Source organism: Nomascus leucogenys, chromosome 10 (assembly GCF_006542625.1).
Source record: "Nomascus leucogenys isolate Asia chromosome 10, Asia_NLE_v1, whole genome shotgun sequence".
NCBI lineage: Eukaryota > Metazoa > Chordata > Mammalia > Primates > Hylobatidae > Nomascus > Nomascus leucogenys.
The window spans coordinates 61366258-61383299 of NC_044390.1; the positions used below are offsets into that span (position 1 = coordinate 61366258).

The 17042-nt window shown below is 43.5% G+C and overlaps 2 pseudogenes; both read left to right on the forward strand.

Annotated features, from left to right (window-relative positions):
- Positions 1-6050: 6050 nt before the first annotated feature.
- LOC100584775 lies at positions 6051-9752 on the forward strand (annotated as a pseudogene).
- A 5920-nt stretch (positions 9753-15672) lies between these two features.
- Positions 15673-16465, forward strand: LOC100584439 (annotated as a pseudogene).
- Positions 16466-17042: the final 577 nt, after the last annotated feature.

Consider the following 17042-nt stretch of genomic DNA (forward strand, 5'->3'; position numbering starts at 1 on the left):
TGGCATGCTTATACTGGTCCAAGCAAGCATTAGGTCATAGCCTGTTCCTCTTCCTTATTTAAATGTGTTTTTATCTTTCTCAGCATTCCACAAGTTACTTCCTCCTTCATTTGTTCTCCTCTGCCTTTGCCTCTTTTAAAAAGTTCTGACTTGGTAGCCAATCAGGTCAAATACAGAATGTGATGTTCCATTCCAGCCAATGGAAACTGGACACCGCAGTAGGGTGGACGCATCAAAGGAAAGGACCCTGTTTCCTTTGTTTAGTGTACTCTAGTGGCAAAACTGCTGGCGAGTGTACCTGTTCTCCCGAAAGTAAAATGGGCTTGCTGAGGAAATTAAATTTATGTTCAAGTGCTATTTCTTTAAGGCACCAGGGAACAAGCATTTCTAACAACCTGGTCCTATGAGCTGAAACTGGATCCCAGAAGCCCCGTCCTTCCCAAGGCTTGTAGCGGAAGTGACATCAGCGCACCGCCACCATCTTTTCCCTCACTGGCTGCCCATGGTCAGTGCTGTTTCACCTTTATCCTGGTGGAGTCCACCCCAGCTGTGGTGAGTTCCGCCTGCTTGGGGGTCCCGGAGACAGCGGGGGGACGGCAAAGGAAGGATTAGGCGCGGTCGCGCAGGAGCCTCTCGGATCCTGCCCGTTTCACTAGCTTCTCCAGGGGTTGTTGGTCCTCCCAGCGTGGCCAGTTCCCAGAGGCCGCAGGCTCAGTCGTCCACGTCAGGAGCTGCACCGGGAAGTGTGTTTGTCCCCCGTCCGCGGGATGTTTTCTGGAGTGCTTTCATCCTCTGTGCTCCCCTTTTCAAAAGCTTCTAAAGCAACCTTTGTGAATTTTTTCTTTCTGAAAGGAAAAAGATTTCTGCCATTCTAGTGAGGTTGGCTTTGGCCCCGCATCCTCCCGCATCAGGAACCTGGCGATTCTGTCGGGTTCTTGGTGAGCACTGGCATTAAACTGGTTTCAAGAGGGCTCTGACTTCCATTTATTTGCTAAAAAATGTCTATCTGAGAATCTGTCATTGCCTTGGTGTCCTTTACTTATTTTTGACACATTATATTTGGATGGAAAAAACATATAGTTGTTTAGGGTGTGCCTATTTCTGTATGTAAATATGAACACGTGTAGACTGTAAGCCTTTCGTTTTTTATTTTTATTTTCTTGGACGTTATTTGTTTTCTAGTTGTTACCAGCTACAAGCCTTTCTACTTAAGGAAGGCATGCCAGATGCGCTGGCTCACATCTGTAATCCCAACACTTTGGGAGGCTGAGGCAGGTGGATCACCTGAGGTCAGGAGTTCAAGACTAGCCTCGCCAACATGGTGAAACAGGGTTTTGCCATGGAGATGGCGTTTTGCCATGTTTGCCAGGCTGGTCTTGAACTCCTGACCTCAGGTGATCTGCCCGCCTCAGCCTCCCAAAGTGCTGGATTACAGGTGTGAGCCACCGCGCCTGGCCTTCTTTTGAATATTTTAAATTCTGTTCTTCAGTCATCTTAGCTACATAATGAAGTTAGCAGTAACACACGTGGCTGATGACTACCTAATTTTTCTGTGCAGGTCTGGACTGCCTTCTGGTTGTATTAGGGGGTAACAGCATACACAGGAGATCAGGCTCTAAGGACAAATATCAGACTAATTATTAGGGTTATTTGAATGTAGGATTTTTTCTGTATTAAACAGAGGTAATGAGCCAGGCATGGTGGCTCATGCTTATTATCCCAGCACGTTGGGAGGACAAAGCAGGAGGATTGTTTGAGCCCAGGAGTTTGAGACCAGCCTGGGCAACCTGATGAAACCTTGTCTCTATTAAAAATACAAAAAAATTAGACCCAGTGGTGAAGGGGGCCAGCCCCTCCACACCTGTGGGTATTTCTCATCAGGTGAGATGAGAGACTGAGAAAAGAAATAAGACATAGAGACAAAGTATAGAGAAAGAACAGTGGGCCCAGGGGACTAGCGCTCAGCATAAGGAGGACCTGCACCGGCGCCGGCCTCTGAGTTCCTTCAGCATTTATTGATTATTATTTTTACTATCTTAGGGAGGGAAGTTTAGCAGGGCAACAGGTGGGGAGAAGGTCAGTGGGGAAATATGTGAGCAAAGGAATCTGTATCATGAATAAGTTCAAGGAAAGGTACTGTGCCTGGATGTGCATATAGGCTAGATTTATGTTTCTCTTTACCCAGACATCCCAGTGTAGCAAAGAGTAACAGAGCAGTATTGCTGCCAGCTTATCTCACCTCCAGCCACAGGGCAGTTTTCTCCTATCAGAATAGAATGAATGGGAATAGTCAGCTTTACACTGAGACATTCCATTCCCAGGGATAGGCAGGAGACAGAAGCCTTCCTCTTAACTGCAAAGAGGCCTCCCTCTTTCACTATTCCTCAGCACAGACCCTTTATGGGTGTTGGGCTGGGAGATGGTAAGGTCTTTCCTTTCCCATGAGGCCATATCTCAGACTGTTTCAGTTGTGGGAAACCTTGGACAATACCCAGGCTTTCATGGGCAGAGGTCCTTGCAGCTTTCCGCAGTGCATTGTGTCCCTGGTTAGTCGAGAATGGAGAATGGCGATGACTTTTACCAAGCATACTGCCTGCAAACATTGTTAACAAGGCACATCCTGCACAGCCCTAAATCCATTAAACTTTGGTTCATTATAGCACATGTTTCTGTGAGCACAGTGTTGGGGCTAAAGTTACAGGTTAACAGCATCTAAGAGCAGAAACAATATTTCTTAGCATGGATCAAAATGGAGTTTCTTATGTCTTCCTTTTCTACATAGACACAGTAACAATCTGATCTCTCTTTCTTTTCCCCACACAGTGGTGTGCACCTGTATTCCTAGCCACTTTGGGGGCTCAAGTGGGAGAATCACTTGAGGCCAGGAGTTTGAGACCAACCTGGCCAATATGGTGAAACCCCATCTCTACTAAAAATACAAAAATTAGCCAGGCCTTGTGCATACCTGTAATCCCAGCTACTCAGGAGGCTGAGGCCTGATAATCACTTGAACCTGGGAGGCAGAGGTTACAATGAGTCAAGATTGTGCCACTGCACTCCAACCTGGGTGGCAGAGTGAGACTCTGTCTCATAATAATAATAGTAATATAATGATAATAAGGTGTGGTAATGCACACCTGTGGTCCAACCTATTCAGAAGACTGATGTGGGAGGATCACTTGAGCCTGGGAGGTCTAGGCTACAGAGGGCTGTGTTAGTGCCATTGCACTTCAACCTGGCCATCAGAGTGAGACCCCGTCTGAATGGATGGATGGATAGATAGATAGATAGATAGATTGATAAATAGAGGTAATGATAGCTATTGGGAAGGATGGTTATGATAAGTGAGCATGTATATATAAAGCTACTAGAGCTACTTCTGACATACTAGTCCTCAGTAAATGTCAGTTGCTGTTATTAATAGTATCATTACTGAGTGATGATACTGAGTGTACAGTTTTTGGTGGCCTTCACATTTGTCACCTGCAGCGAGAAAGGTCATGCATAATGTTCGATGACTGATGTTTGATGCTTGTTGTTTGATGATTGATACAAACAGGACTTCAAATAACCCTGTACAAAGAGGAATGGAGATTGCCTCTATTCACCTAGATTCATAAGTTGCCCTGAGGCAATCTTGGCATCAAGGAAGACAGCATTGAGGCACATCTCACCATCAGCTTCAGAGCATGGCAGTCATTGATTTGTCCTGTGGTAAGTCCTTGTTGATGCCCTTTTTCAGAGATTCTGATTTAGGTCATCCTCCACAACATAAAAGTCCAGTGAGCTGGGCCTGAGCAGGCATGCCACTGGTTTTTTCTTTTGTTTTGTTTTGTTGTTTTTTTGAGATGGAGTTTTGCTCTTGTTGCCCAAGCTAGAGTGCAATGGCACAATCTCGGCTCACCGCAACCTCTGCCTCCTGGGTGAAAGCGATTCTCCTGCCTCAGCCTCCCAAGTCGCTGGGATTACAGGCTAATTTTGTATTTTTAGTAAAGACGGGTTTCTCAGTGTTGGTCAGGCTGATCTTGAACTCCCGACCGCAGGTGATTTGCCCGCCTTGGCCTGCCAAAGTGTTGGGATTACAGGTGTGAGCCACCGTGCCTGGCCACCCCTGGTTCTTTTAGGAGGAATTGAAGTGAGATGTAGAATACTATTTTGTTCTGTTTTATTTTATTTACTTATTGTAGACAGAATCTTGCTCTCTCACCCAGGCTGGAGTGCAGTGGTGCAATCTCAGCTCACTGCAACCTCCGCCTTTTGGGTTGAAGCAATTCTGTTGCCTCAGTCTCCCACATAGCTGGGACCACAAGCACGTATCACCAGGCTTGGCTAATATTGTTTGTTTGTTAAATGAAGTCTCACACTGTTACCCAGCCTGTAGTGCAGTGGCACGATCTCGACTCATTGCAATCTCTGCTTCCCTGGTTCAAGCAATTCTTTACCTCAATCTCCTATAATTTTTTTTTTTTTTAGTAGAGATGGGGTTTCGCCATGTTGGCCAGGCTGGTCTTCAATGCCTGACCTCGAGTGATTTGCCTACCTTGGCCTCCCAAAATGTTGGGATTACAGGCATGAGCCACTGTGCCCAGCCAGAATGCTGTTTTAGAATTCAGCCCTGGTTTGTGTGCCTTAGGAAATGCTACATAATCTTCATGAGTGTTACTACTATGGGCAGATAGAGAGCCACATTTTTCAGGGTGTAAGTTTCCTTGAAAAATGAAACTATTACCCTTTACCCAACAGGCAGTTTGGCCCATGCCTGCTTTTCTGAGTCTAGGTGACACAGGACTACTATGGCATTTCATGGAAGTGTTGTGTGTGCGGTTTTCTCGAGTGTGCAGGAGCATGTGGGAATTTCAAGCTCGGATGGAATGACTTCTAGGCATGAGAATGTGGGAAGGATGGGCAGCTCTGGCTTCTCATGCCTTCTTACTTTTCCACTAAGGTTTTTTTTCCAGGGAGCCAATCTGCCATTTTGAAGAAAAGACAAAGATAGGAACGATGGTGAAGGACTACCTGGCAAATTCTTATCAGGTAAAAAGAAAATGTACCATTGTACAAAATGACATGCTTACATCCAATAGGTAGACACATTTCCTTCTAGACAGACTCATCTCCAGAGTTTTCTTAGAGCAAATGAAGCCTTACTCAAGGGCTGAGTCCCCAGATGAATTTCCCCAGAGAATGAAGTCTCCTATACATAAAGTGTTAACTTGAAAATCATTCCGGTAGCTCAGTAATTACTACTTAAGCTTGACCTTCATGGTACCAGCTTCATCTTTCTTACATTGCTGGGTGTGGTGACAGGTGATAAAGCTGCTGAAAGTGTCCTTTTATCAAATTATTCACTTAACAGCATTTATCAGGTGTCTGCAGTGTGCTCAGGAATGTGCTGCATAGACACCAATGGGACAGAAAGAGCTCCTAACCTGGTTGTGCTGAGATAAAGTGTAAGCAGTATGCAGTGGCTCATGCCTGCAATTCCAGCTACTCAGGAGGCTGGGGTGGGAGGAGCACTTCAGCCCAGGGGATCAAAGGTGCAGTAAGCAACGACTGTGCCTGTGTGACACAGTGGGACCCTGTCTTTATATAGAAATAAATAAACAGATTAGATAGATAGATAGATAGATAGATAGATAGATAGATAGATAGATAAAAGTTCATGCTTAGGAAGTACTGTTCCCATCAAAATAAAAATTAAAAATTTAAAAATAAAAATATTAAAAAATTAAAAATAGATCAAACAAAAAAAGAATTAAAAAATTTTTAAAGTGCTGTTCAAGGCATATGCGTCTAGTAGGTTCACCTTGATTGTTTAGACACAACAGCTCCTGAGACATTAAACCCTGGAGTAGATCTTGGGAGATCTCAGAACCACATATAAGTGAGTATAAGTTTCCCCTTCTTCATTCTCCGGTGAACATTGGTGGAAGTGTTCATTGGCTCAAACCAGCATTTGTGTGATGACTTAGGATTCAGTGACGTTTGATGATATGACTGTGTAGTTCACCCCAGAGGAGTGGGCTTTACTGGACACAACTCAGAAATACCTCTACAGAGATGTGATGTTGGAGAACTATATGAACCTGGCTTCTGTGGGTAAGAGTAACATCACTTTGCTTGGCAACATGGCCTGTACCTGTAGTCCCAGATACTTGGGAGGCTGAGGTGGGAGAAGTGCTTGAGTGTGGGAGTTTGATACTAGCATGGACAATATTGTGGGACCTCATCTCTAAAAAAAAATCATAAAAATAAAGACTAGGCCGGGCATGGTGGCTCACGCCTGTAATCCCAGCACTTTGGGATGCCAAGGTGGGCAGATCATGAGGTCAGGAAATCAAGACCAGCCTGGCTAACACAGCAAAACCCCATCTCTACTAAAAATGCAGAAAATTAGCTGGGTATGGTGGCACATCCCTGTAGTCCCAGCCACTCAGGGGGCTGAGGCAGTAGAATTGCTTGAACCTGGGAGGCAGAAGTTGCAGTGAGCCGAGACTGCATCACTGCACTCCAGCCTGGGTGACAGAGTGAGACTCTATCTCAAAAAAAAAAAATTTTTTTTTAAAGATCCACTTTACCTCAGAAGATTTAAGCTATTTTTCTCAGAATTTCAGATAGCTCTGATTTTTATTTTCCATCTAGTCAAACATTCCTATGACCTAACAAATCTACCTGTTCTTATTTTTTTGTTGTTTATCATTTTGATACATGCTCTTTATCCCAATCTTTCCTACTTTCCTTTCCTGATAATCTTCTCTTCCTGTTCCCCATCATTTTATTTTTCACAGAAGCAGTTTGTAATAAACTATCTAAACACATCAGTTGTGTAATAAACCCCACGTCCTTATAGCCAAATTTTTGATATGCCAAAATCCTCAAAGTTCTCTGGCTTATCTTTTATTACTGTGTTTAATTTGAAAACAAGTACAAATGACTCATCATTTTAAACATTTCTTCTATAAACCCTTACATTTCTTTTTCTGCTTAACTTCAAAATGGGAAATACGACCTAGAACCAAATGGTCATCACTTCAGCAGGGTTTTCTGAAGAATCCAATATTCAATGGGATACAAATGGTAAGATGAGTGATATTTCTTAGTTTCCTCTCAGAAAAGATTGAGAATTCCATTCTAGGAAATCAGCACGTTCAGAGCTATGGCTTACTTCTGTAATCCCAGCTACTTGGGAGGCTGAGGTGGAAGGATCACTTGAGCCCAGTAGTTTGAGACCAGCCTAGACAATATAGCAAGATCCCATCTTTGATTTTAAAAAGAGGCTGGATGTGGTGGCTCATGCCTGTAATCCCAACACTATGGGAGGTTGAGGTGGGTGGATCACTTGAGGTCAGGAGTTTAAAACTAACCTGGCCAACATGGTGAAACTCCGTCTCTACTAAAAATACAAAATTAGCTGAGTAACCTGTCATACCAGTTACTCGGGAGGCTGAGGCAGGAGAATCACTTGAACCCAGGGATGGAGGCTACTGAGTGAGCCGAGATTGCACCACTTCATTCCAGCCTGGGCGATGGAGTGAGACTTCGTCTAAGAAAGAAAGAGAGAGAGAGAGAAAGAAAGAGAGAGAAAGAAAGAAAGAAAGAAAATAAACTGAGTCTACGATGGAGTGAGGCTTCATCTCAAGAAAGAAAGAGAGAAAGACAGAAAGAGAAAGAAAGAAAAAAAAGAAAGAAAGAAAATAAATAAACTGAGTCTGTAATCCCAGCACTTTGGGATGCCAAGGTGGGTGGATCACTTGAGGTTAGCACTTCGAGACTAGCCTCTATCTCTACTAAAAATACAAAATTACCCAGGTGTGGTGGTGGGCACCTGTAATCCCAATTACTTGGGAGGCTGAGGCAGAATTGCTTAAACCCGGGAGATGGAGTTTGCAATGAAAAAGAAACAGCACAAATGAGAGATACTTGAGAGAATTAGAGAAGTAGCCTGCACCACTGAGGGAGCAAGGTCTCTGGAGAGATAGTCTGAATGTGATGAATTTTGTGATGTTCCATACCTATATAACTTGTCACTGCAAAATACTGACAAGTACATATTCCCACATATGTAACTAGACATTGAGGATTGGAACAGTTTCATGAAAATCTACACTATTTGGCTGGGTACAATGGCTGATGCCTGTAATCCCAGCACTTTGGGAAGCTGAGGCAGGAGAACCACTTGAGTCTAGGAGTTCAAGACCAACTGGGCAACAGGGAGACCCTGTCTCTACAAAAAAATATTAGCCAGGTATGTTGGCATACAACTGTAGTCCAAGCTCCTCGGGGCACTGAGGCAGGAGGATGGCTTGAGCCTGGGAGATTAAGGCCGCAGTGAGCTGTGATTGTGCCATGGTACCCAGCCTGTATGACAGAGTGAGACCCTGTCTCAAACCATGCCTGACAATTAAAAACGGTTTTTTTTGAATAATTAGAGCCAGTGGCATAAAATTCTAGCAAAAGATCCCATCATTCAACCTGGAAGAAATCAAGAGGCTAGGAAATGAAAAAAAATTAAACATTAAAAAGTAAAATGATAACTGTCACCAAAATAATGTTTCTGTGTTCAGATGGGTGAAATCTCTTAATATATCTGAAAACATTTTAAATCCTTTATCCCTTTATCAGCAGACAAGACGCTACAGTGGATGGAAACTCTGTGAGAATTGTGGAGAGGCTTCAGTGAACAGTTTTGCCTTAAGACACACATGACAGCTCAGAATGGAGGGGACAGTTCTGAGGGTAATTGTTATAGAAAAGACATCCTCAGTGTGCACAAGGAAGCCTGTATTGGACAGGAACTTTCCAAATTTAATCCATGGGAAAAGTCTTCACCTTAACTCCAGATCTTGCTGTACATCTTGGAATTCTCAATGCAAGACAGCCGTACAAATGTAAGGAATGTAAAAAAGGCTTTGAGTATTTTGCGAGCCTTGATAATCACATGGGAATCCACATTGGAGAGAAACTCTGTGAATTTCAGGAATGTAGGAGACCATCAGACATTCCTCACACCTAAAGCTGTGTGTAACTCTTCATACTGGAAAGAAATCTAAAAAGACTAAGAAACGTGGAAATCCTTCACTAATTATTCTCAAATTTCTGCACATGTGAAAATTCATAAAGGAGAGAAGTCCTTTGAATGTGAAGAATCTGGAAGATCCTTTAGAAATTCCTCATCCTTTAATGTTCACTTTCAAATTCACACTGGAATAAAACCACACAAATGTACGGAATGTGGGAAAGCCTTCACTAGATCAACTCACTTTACTCAACATGTAAGAACTCACACTGGAATAAAACCCTATGAATGTAAGGAATGTGGCCAAGCCTTCACTCAATACACGGGCCTTGCTATACACATATGAAATCACACTGGAGAGAAACCCTATCAGTGTAAGGAATGTGGGAAAGCCTTCAATAGATCTTCAATCCTTACTCAACATAAAAGAATTCACACAGAAGAGAAGCCTTATGAATGTGTTGAATGTGGGAAGACCTTCATTACTTCTTCCGATCGTAGTAAATATTTGAAAAGTCACATTGGAGAAAGGCCCTTTGTATGCAAGATATGTGGGAAAGCATTTATGTATTCCTCACCCCTTAATGTTCACCTGTGAACTCATACCAGAGAGAAACCCTTCGTATGTAAAGAATGTGGGAAAGCACTTGCTGTTTCCTCACACCTAAGTAGATATGAAAGAATTCACACTGGGGAGAAACCCTATGAAGGTAAGGGTATGAGTGTTACCATTTAGCTAATTGGTTGCCATCTGTAATTATTGGCAGTGATATTAAAGATATTCAGATTTGTCCTTAATGCCTTGCAGAGGTTGTAATGGCTCATGAATTGGCCTTGGATGCCATCCCGAGGGTCTGAAGTTAAACCTACAGATTCTGAATACAACTTCATGGTTGCCTGAGTCTGGGCATGTGTGAAGAAGGGTCATGGATGGTGAGGTCAGTACTGCAGGCTACCTCACCTTGGTGATTAGATTTCTAAGATCATAGCATTAAGACGTTCTGTATGAGATAAGTCATCTAGATTGGTCCCAGCCCCTGTTAGTAGCTGCCAGTTTGGCACATTCATGTCAAAATTTCCCAGAAGCCAAGATGATGTAGGCCCCAGAGGTGGGTTGTTAAAAGATGCTCCTCTAAGGGTCTCTTCTGTTCCCACGGATCCTGCAGAGCATAGCAGGTATGAAACCATCCTTAACTGCCAGTGCACTTTCACAGCTGATTATTTCTGTGTCCCCTTCTTGTAAAATCTATGATATGTGACAGCCTTACCTGTTCTGTCTTCTCTGTCCATTTTAGGTGGCACAACCTAAGTGGAAGTGTCTCTTCTAGTATAATCCAGTCTTTGTGCTCACTTCTGTTAAGATGGCTGATACAGTCCATGAATCCCACTCATGATTTCTTTGTCAAATGATTGTTCAGCCACACATTCAGGATTCTTTTCAGTACAAGTTTTCTAATTTTTGCATTATGGATAGGCTGAGAATTTTCCAAATCTCCAGGTTCTGGTTCTTTTTCTTTAACAATTTCTTCTGCAATTGAGGTCTCCTTTTTGCATTTTACTATAAGCAGTCAGGAAGAATGAAGCTTCCTGTGTCCTTTAACACTTTAATTACAGATCTTAGTGATAAATACCCAGTTTTATCTCTCTCAAGCTCTACCTTCCACAAAATGCTAGAATGCAGTTTTGCTAAGTTCTTCACCACTTCATATAAAGGGTTGTCTTTTCTTCATTTCCCAATAGCATGTTCCTCATTCCCCAATGACACTTCACCAGAATCACCCTTACTATTATTTCTGGCTTGCACATCAGAATTTTTCCAGCCTCTACTCATTTGTCAGTTTCAAAGCTGCTTCACATTTTTAGTTTGTTTGTTTGTTTGTTTGTTTTTAATTGCAGTGCCTCACTTCTCAGTGCCAAAATCTGCCTTAATCAGCCCAGGCAACCATAACAGAATACCACAGACCAAATGGGTTACAATTCATTTAATTTTAAATAAATGAGGTTAAAAACACAAAATTTTATTTTTTGAGACGGTGTTTGTATTTTTACTTAACCGTGTATCTTGGAAATCACTTAATGTGAGTTCATAGAGATCTTCATTCATTTCTAGAGCTGCAGGATACTCCACTGGTGATGTACCATATATTCAGATACTGTAATACTTGAGAGCATTTAGGCATTCAAATTGAAATTACAAACAGTGCTACAATTAATATTCTTGAACTTATTTGAATTGTTAAAGATTTACCTTTAAGGCAAATTCTTAGAAGTTTAGACTGAATCCTGGACTTAGTATAAAAAAAAAATTCTTGAAAGTAGGATTGCGGCTAGGCATGGTGGCTCATGCCTGTAATCCCAATACTTTGGGAGGCCGAGGTGGGTGGATCACTTGAGGTCAGGAGTTCGAGAACAGCATGGCCAACATGCTGAAACCCCGTCTCTACTAAAAATACAAAAAATTAGCAGGGCGTGGTGACACATGCCTGTAATCCCAGCTACTCAGGAGTTTGAGGCAGGAGAATCACTTGAACCCAGGAAGCGGAGGTTGGAGTGAGCCGAGATCACACCATTGCACTCCAGCCTGGGCAACAAGAGTGAAACTCCATCTCAAAAAAAAAAGAAAAAGTAGGATTGTAAGGCCAGGCACAGTGGCCTGTGCCTGTAACCCCAGCACTTTGAGCTCCTTAGTTTGAGACCAGCCTGAGTAACATGGTGAACCCATCTCTAAAAAATATACAAAAATTAGCCGGGTGTGGTGGCTCATGCCTGTAGTCCCCAGCTACTCTGGAGGTTGAGATGGGAACATCGCTTGGACCTGGGAGGTGGAGGCTGCAGGTGGCCCAGATTGCACCACTGCACATTCCAGCCTGGGGGACACAGCAAAACTGTCTCTCAAAAAAAAAAAAAAAAAAGAAAAAAAAGAAAAGGAAAAGAAAAAGGCCAGGCACGGTGGCTCAGCTTGTAATCACAACACTTTGGGAGGGCGAGGGGGTGGATTGCCTGAGCTCAGGAGTTTGAGACCAGGCTGGGCAACATGGCCAAACCCTGTCTTTACTAAAAATTAAAAAAATTTAGCTGAGTGTGGTGGTGCGTTCCTGTAGTCCCAGTTACTAGGGAGACAGGCACAAGAATCGCTTGAACCCAGGAAATGGAGGTTGCAGTGAGTTGAGATTGTGCCACTGCACTCCAGCCTGGGCAACAGAGGGATACTCTGCCTCTAAATTAAAAAAAAAAAAGAAAAAGAAAATGAAGTTTCCAGATTGCACAGGTAGTGTTTTTGGGTATGGCCAAGTTCTTCTCTGTAGTATCCAGCCTCCAAATTGTCCCCCAATAATCCCTGCTTCTCAATACTCATACCTTTGTGTAGTCCTCTCACATTGTACCAGGCTTCATCTCTGTCACTAGCAGAATGTGGCAAAAATCATGTTAAGTCATTGCTGAAGTTTGGGTTACAAAAGACCACACACATATGGAATCTCACTGGAGTCCATACAGTGAAAGCAATCTTGAAAAAGAAGTTTGTTGGGTAGGGCAAGGTGGCTCATGCCTGTAATCCCAGCACTCTGGGAAGCTAAGGCAGGCGGATCATTTGAAGTCAGGCATTCGAGACCAGCCTGGCCAATATGGTGAAACCCTCTCTCTACTAAAAACACAAAAATTAGCCGGGCATGGTGGCAGGCTCCTGTAATCCCAGCTACTCGGGAGGCTGAGGCAGGAGAATCATTTGAACCCAGGAGGTGGAGGTTGTGGTAGCGAGCCAAGATCATGCCATTGCCCTCCAGTCTGGGCAACAGAGTGAGACTTAGTCTCAGAAAAAGAAAAAAAAAAGGATTGTTGGAAAATTCAGACTTTGTGATGTCAAAAGTTACTAGCCTATCTATAATCTCAACAATTCAGGAGGCTGAGTCAGGAAAACTGCTTGAGCCCAGGAGTTTGAGGCCAGCTTGGGGAATTTAAGGAGACTTCATCTCTACAAAAAAATAAAAATAAAAAATAGCTTGGCATGGTGGTGCATGCCTGTAGTCCCAGCTACTCAGGAGTTGAGGTAGGAGGGATCTCTTGAGCCCAGGAAGTTGAACCTGCAGTGAGCTGTGATTGCACCATTGCACTCCAGCCTGGACAACAGAGCAAGACCCTGTCTCAAGAAAAAAGCAGAAAAAATAGTACTACAAAGCTATAGTAATCAAAACAATGTGGTATAGGCATAACTAGACATGGAGACCATTGTTATAGAGAGCCCAGAAATAAACCCTCACAGGTATAATCAAATGGCTTTTGACCATGGTGCCAAGAACCTTCAATGGAGAAAGGGCAGTCTTTTTTCTTTTTTTCTTGGTGGGCTGCATTCCCAGGAGGTTAGGCATTCTTAGTCACAGGAAGAGATAGGAGGTTGGCACAAGATACAGGTCATAAGGCCGGGCACAGTGGCTCACGCCTGTAATCCCAGCACTTTGGGAGGCCGAGGCGGGCGGATCACGAGGTCAGGAGATCGAGACCATCCTGGCTAACACGGTGAAACCCCGTCTCTACTAAAAATACAAAAAATTAGCCAGGCGCGGTGGCAGGCGCCTGTAGTCCCAGCCACGCGGGAGGCTGAGGCAGGAGAATGGCGTGAACCCCCGGGGGGGCAGAGCCTGCAGTGAGCCGAGATCGCGCCACTGCACTCCAGCCTGGGCGACAGAGTGAGACTCTGTCTCAAAAAAAAAAAAAAAAAAAAAAGAAGGGATGCTATGTTCCAGCAAATCTCTGCCCCTTTCCTGAAAAACTTATGGACAACCCACACCTTATTTAGCATATAATCAATAAATAGCCATAAGTATATTCAATAGAGCAGTGCATACCACTGCTCTGCCTATGGACTAGCCATTCTTTTGTTTCTCTAATAAACTTGCTTTCACTTTATGAACTCCCCAAATTCTTTCTTGTGTAAGATCCAAGAACCCTCTCTTGGGGTCTGAATCCAGACGCCTTTCCGTTAACAATACCATCGTGATCCAGTAATCCCACTACTGGGTATATTCCCATAGGAAATGATGTCAATATCTTGAAGAGATATCTGCATTCCCACGTTCATTGCAGCCTTCTTCATAATAGACAAGATATGGAAACAACCTAAAAGTTCCTAGACATTTAGAAATGAAGAAAATGTGATTATATACGTGAATATTATTTAGCCTTAAAAAGAAGGAAATCTTGTATAATCTCACATATATGTGGGCTGTAACATAGCCACATAGTCCTTGACTCACAGAAGCAAAGAGGAGAATGCTGGCCGGGCGCGGTGGCTCACGCCTGTAATCCCAGCACTTTGGGAGGCTGAGGTAGGTGGATCACGAGGTCAGGAGTTGGAGACCAGCCTGGCCAACGTGGTAAAACTCCATCTCTTCTAAAAATACAAAAATTAGATGGGCGTGGTGGTGGGCGCCTGTAATCCCAGCTACTCAGGAGGCTGAGGCACAAGAATCCTTTGAAGCCAGGAGGCAGAGGCTGCAGTGGGCCAAGATCCTGCCACTGCACTCCAGCCTGGGCACAGAGTGATACTCCATCTGAAGAAAAAAAAAAAGTGGAGAATTTTGGTTGCCAGGGAATGGGAGAATGGGGAGAGACTGGGGAGACATTAGTCAAAGGGTATAAACTTTCAATTACAAGATGAAGAAATTCAGGAATTTAATGTACAGCATGGAGATTTTAGTTAACAATACTGTATTGTCCAGCTGGGTGCGGTTGCTCACGCCTGTAATCCCAGCACTTTGGGAGGCCGAGGTGGGGGGATCAAGAGGTCAAGAGATGGAGACCTTCCTGGCCAACATGGTGAAACCCCGTCTCTACTAAAAATACAAAAAATTAGCCCATAATGGTGGCACACACCTGTAATCCCAGCTACTCAGGAGGCTGGGGCAGGAGAATCGCTTGAATCTGGGAGGCAGAGGTTGCAGTAAACCGAGATCACACCATTGCACTCCAGCCTGGTGAGAGAGAAAGACTCCGACTCAAAAAAAAAACACAACAAACTGTATTGTGTACTTGGAGTTTACTAAGACAGTAGATTTTAAGTGTTCTCAACACAGTAAAAAAGGTGACTGTGAAGTGATGGATGCATAAATTACTATGATAGTGGTAATCATTTCACAACATTTATACTAAACATCGTATTGCACACTTTAAGTATATACAGTTTTTCTTTGTCAATGATGTATCAATAAAGCTTGTGGTGGGAGGTGGGGGAGAAGTGTTAGCAGAAAAACTGGATATAGACATGCATAAGAAGGGAGTTAGACCCTAACCTTATACCATATATAAAATGAACTTAAAATGGATCAAGGCCAGGCACGGTGGTTCACACCTGTAATCCCAGCACTTTGAGAGGCCAAGGCAGGTGAATCAAAAGGTCAGGAGTTTGAGACCAGCCTGGCCAATATGGTGAGACCCCGCCTCTACTAAAAATACAAAAATTAGCTAGGTGTGGTGTTGGGCACCTGTAATCTCAGCTACTTGGGAGGCTGAGGCAGGAGAATTGCTTGAACTGGGGAGGCGGAGGTTGCAGTGAGCTGGGATCACACCATTGCACTCCAGCCTGGGCAACAAGAGTGAAACTCCATCTCAAAAAACAAAAAAAAGATGAAAAATCATAAACTCTTTCCTTGCCTAACACAGCCATGGCTCATGGTCCCAAGAAGCATCTGAAGCGGGTAGCAGCTCCAAAGCATTGAATGTTGGATAAATTGATTGGCGTGTTTGCTCCTCGTCCATCCACCGGTCCCCACAAGTTGAGAGAGTGTTTATCCCTCATCATTTTTCTAAGGAACAGACTTAAGTATGCCCTGACAGGAGATGAAGTAAAGATTTTCCCACAGCGGTTAAGATCGATGGCAAGGTCCGAACTGATATAACCTACCCTGCTGGGTTCATGGATGTCATCAACACTGACAAGATGGGAGAGAATTTCCATCTGACCTGGGACACCAAGGGTCACTTTGCTGTACAACGTACTATACCTGAGGAGGCCAAGTACATGTTGTGCAAACTGAGAAAAATCTTTGTGGGCACAAAAGGAATGTGTCATCTGGTGACTCTTGATGCTCACGCCATCTGCTACCCTGATCCCCTTATCAAGGTGAATGATACCATTCAGATTGATTTAGAGACTGGCAAGATTACTGATTTCATCAAGATTGACACTGGAACCTGTGTGTGGTGTCTGGAAGTGCTAACCTGGGAAGAATTGGTATGATCAACAGAAAGCGGCACCCTCGATCTTTCAACGTGGTTCACGTAAAAGATGCCAATGGCAACAGCTTTGCCACTAGATTTTCCAACATTTTTGTTATTGGCAAGGGCAACAGACCATGGATTTCTCTTCCCTGAGGAAAGGGTATCTGCCTCACTATTGCAGAAGAGACAGACAAAAGACTGGTGGCCAGAGTGGTGGATGAAATTGTCCCTGAGTGACATTTTAGATCTTTGTTTGTAATTAAAAATAATGTGGCATGGCTGGGCACAGTGGCTCACACCTGTAATCCCAGCACTTTGGGAGGCCGAGGCGGGTGGATCAGGAGGTCAGGTGTTCGAGATCAGATTGACCAACATGGTGAAGCCCTGTCTTTACTAAAAAGAAATACAAAAAGTAGCCGGGCATGGTGGGGTGCACCTGTAATCCCAGCTACTCAGGAAGCAATGGCAGGAGAATCACTTGAACCTGGGAGGTGGAGTTTGCAGTGAGCTGAGATCGCGCCACTGCACTCCAGCCTGGAGACAGAGCAAGCTTCCATCTTGATAATAATAATGTGGCATGATTTTTAAAAAATGGATCAAAAACCTAAGTGTAGTGTACGAGCTAGAGCTGAAAACCTATTAGAAGAAAACATAGGTGAGAAAGCTTCATGATATTGGAATTGGAAATGACTTCTTAGTTATGACATCAACCACACAGGCAACACAAGAAAAATTATGAGTTGAACCTAATCAATAATACAAATTTTTTGCATCAAATCATAATAACAAGAGAGTGAAAAGACAATCTACAAAT